The sequence below is a fragment of the Jatropha curcas genome, chromosome 1 (genome assembly GCF_041381405.1).
Source record: "Jatropha curcas cultivar XTBG-Jc1 chromosome 1, XTBG_Jcur_1.0, whole genome shotgun sequence".
Taxonomy (NCBI): Eukaryota; Viridiplantae; Streptophyta; class Magnoliopsida; order Malpighiales; family Euphorbiaceae; genus Jatropha; species Jatropha curcas.
In genome coordinates this window covers 21,363,440-21,367,145 of record NC_143151.1, presented here as the reverse complement: position 1 = coordinate 21,367,145, position 3,706 = coordinate 21,363,440, and the positions used below count along the sequence as shown (strand labels likewise).

Below are 3,706 nucleotides of genomic sequence, written 5' to 3'. Positions count from 1 at the left end.
AAGCTGTGATGTGGGCACTTTCTTAACAAGTCTTTGAATCTTTCCCAAGCTTCATACAAGCTCTCTTGATCATGATGAGCAAATGTCATTATCTCATTGCGCAACTTTGTGGTTTTTGAGGATGGAAAGAATTTAGCTAGAAATTTTTGAGCTAATTCATCCCATGTTGTAAAACTTCCAGCAGGACACGATTGTAACAATGACCTAGCTTTATCCCTAAGAGTGAATGGGAAAAGTCTTAATTTGATTGCATCTTCAGACACACCATTTTGTTTGAAAGTGTCACAAATTTCCAGAAAATTTGTGATGTGAGCATTAGGATCTTCACTAGGTAAACCCCCATATTGGATCGAGGTAGAGAGCATTTGGATAATTGCATGTTTAATCTCAAAGTTATTAGCTTCTACCCTAGGTCTAGTAATACTTGAGGTTGTCCCATTCAAATTAGGTGTTGTGTAATCCCTTAAGGTACGGACCGGATGTTGAAGTGGTGGCCCGACTATGTTTTCGTTCTCGTTTTCGTTGGTCATGTCTGCTTGTTGTTCGAGTTTTATTTCTTGTGTTTTTCTTGCAGCGTTGAGCCTTCGAAGAGTTCGTTCAATTTCCGGATCAAAGATCAGAGGTTCAGTTTTCCTTGATCTTCTTTGCATAAACCAACCTGGAATAGTACTTAAAAGAAAATTAAATAAAAGAGTGTCTAAATTAACAATAGGGTAATTCGTATTGATATTGATATGCCAAGCCCCGGCAACGGTGCCAAAAACTTGACAGGCGGTTTTCGCAAGTGTACGAAATCGCAACAAGTAATATAGAGTAAGAAAGTATCGTATCCACAGGGATTGTTTATCAATTACCAAAATTATGTTAACCTATTATTATTTAGACAATGAGTAAAGGATTCCGCTGTAAAGTAAATAAAATTTAAAGTAAAAACAAAAGAGATCAAACACAAAATTCAGGTGAAAAGAAATCAAAGGATTAAGATACTAGGGAATTTGATTTCATTCAATTCTATCCAGCTTATTCTCTTAGTTCATTAATCAAGTTTAATTGTTCAAGTAGGAGAAACAACCCTAAGATTACTAACAAGCTCTCCCGATTTATTGTTAGCTATTCTAATCCAATTTAATTACCTATCTTAATAGTGAAATTAAACATAAATCAGATCATTAGGTTTTATGGTTGTTTTGTGAATCCACAACTTAATACTTTATTAACTTATGAAAACCCCCCTTGAGTCAAACCATATAGTTTCCACATCAAGTTATTATTCTCAAGTAAATTATTATCTTTTTCATATCAATAACCCTTCTCCCGAATGTGATTATTGAAATAAATCAATCCAGGGGAAATTTTCTGCCTGGAGGCCTTAAGCACAATAATAAGTTATAACAAGAACAAAGAAAAATAAATCTAACATTATAAGCTGGAATCGAATTAAATTACATCAAATCCCTAGTATAATAGTTTAGCTAGACATAGCGATTAAATTAAACTCAATCATTCTTGAATCATCCATCAATATTAAAGACAATAGTAAAAGAAAGAAACAAGATGAGAGTTTAGAATAAAAACTGTTTCACAACTATGTTGATGGCTTCCTTGAATCTTGGCACAATTATTAGATGCTTGAAATCTTTGAGAAGAAGAGAATTATGTAAAGAATTGCACAGAAAACGAGATCCTTTGCTATGAGAAATTCCCCTCTTTATATAGGGGTCCTGAAGGCAAGTCTGACTCCTTTTAGGAAATAGAATCCTTATTTAGTGCAAAATCCTTTATAGGAGATCATGACTGTTTAGGCTCTTGATTTCTTCTTGATTAGGACTCCTTTTTCTCCTAGAATAGGTCCAGGTCTTGTTTAGTGTGTTTAGGAAACTCCCTGAAGTCGGCCCAGGTGAGAAAAGCTTGATTTGCGTATTAAATTCACGCTGGTTCCGCCTGCGCAGCACGAGCGTGCTTCATGGCACGGGCTGGGCGTGCTTTAGTCTGGAAGTCTGGCAAGTTAAGCATGGGGTGTGCTAGGTAGCACGGGCTAGTGAAGCACTGAGGCACGGGCGTGCTACAAAGCACAGGCAGGGCGTGCTCTTCTCTGGAAGTCTGCCGAGTCCTGCCATGGGCGTGCTATGCTTGACACGCCCTGGCCTCATTGTAGCACGGCCGTGCCTTGTGACACACCCTGGCCGTGCTCTCTTCTGTCTCTCCCTTGGTTTCTTTGGCTTCTAGCACGGTTGTGCCTTCTAGCACGGCCCGGGCGTGTTAGAAGATGAGTGCCTTGTGTTCTAAGGTTCTTTTCTTCGACAAATTCCTACAATTCTCCCTTAGATCAAGTGGATTAAATATCAAGGAAGCTTTTGAACAAAATTATACTAAAAGTGATTAAAAATCAATTAAGGTAATAAAAACTTACTAAAATTCTAACAAAAACTATATTAAAAACACTATAAAATTTACACTTATCAACAAACCGTCCTTCTTATTGATTAATGCGGGTTTAAATGCTCACCAAACCAAGCAGTCCATACCTGAATACCTTTCCAACTACCCTTGACAACAGACATCAAGTCGAATAATGACGATGCATCGCTCATCGGCCCCTTTACCCTTCTATAAATAGGGGTTTCCCTTCATATCTCCTTCACATCCAGCATTCAAAGCGAATCAGTTTCTTGGATAATCCTTTTCCATGGCCTTCAAAAACCAAGTCTCATCCTTTGTTCAATCCATTCCTGACGACCTATGGCAAGTTCCTACTATGAACCAGCTCGTTTGGCTGAAATATTTCAAAGACTTAAAACTTGACTATGGTTTCTTGTGTTGGCTCGTTACTCGTTTTAATCCTAACACCATGGTTTTCTGGTTTGAAGACTCTGAAATAACTCCGACCTACAAGGAGATGTGCGCCGTGATGGATCATCATCCTGATCAAGACGAAACTCCGGCTTTACCCCCAAGTCCTAGGTATGATCTAGCTGAGATTGCGGCCTTGTGTCCGGTTTACCTTCCTGATGGCATAAACGTGGATCAAGGCCTTCCCTTGGAACCTTTCCTCAGTAGGTTTTTGTCCATAGATCTAGATCTCTCTTGGGTTCGAGCTTGCTGCTTCTTGCTGTTGAATGTGTATGCCATGAAGAATCATCAACCTGGAATTGGAGATTTCCGCCTTCTGACCATTGTTCGTGACATGCAATTGTACCATCATACTGTCTTTATGATGATCATGGGAGAAACAATGTGTTGGGTCAGGGATATTGCCCTTCACATCACCAATTTCAATGTTTATCATCGTGGTTGTTCATTGTTGCGTCTCTTTTGAGTTCCCGCAAGTATACGGATCGCAACGTAGTAATAAAAAGATCGATCCCATGAGGAACGGGTTATGTCCACTTTACTACTTATCCTTAACACTTATGTTTACAGCAATAAAATATGAAATGATTAAACTATAATTCTATTTAACTTTTAACTAAATATACTACTTAATTCTATAGATAAAGATATAGTAGAATACTTAGAAGAATTGATCATGCATTAGATTTTCTTTTTCTATAGCAAAACGTGTTTCATACAATAAATTTTTCTTTAATCACATGTGGTCAAGTATAATTCAACCTCTCGGTACAGAATTACTCTTTTTATTGTATGTATCTCTACATACAACAAATGCCTTACTTTGTCAAATATTAAGTCTAGATCTTATTCTTTG

At 37.6% G+C, this 3,706-nt stretch overlaps 1 non-coding gene across 1 annotated transcript; it reads left to right on the top strand.

Annotated features, from left to right (window-relative positions):
- LOC149499134 (small nucleolar RNA R71) lies at positions 1-108 on the top strand. The gene has a single exon (XR_016319230.1). It is a non-coding gene; the product is annotated as a small nucleolar RNA R71 (small nucleolar RNA).
- The last annotated feature ends 3,598 nt before the right edge of the window (positions 109-3,706 follow it).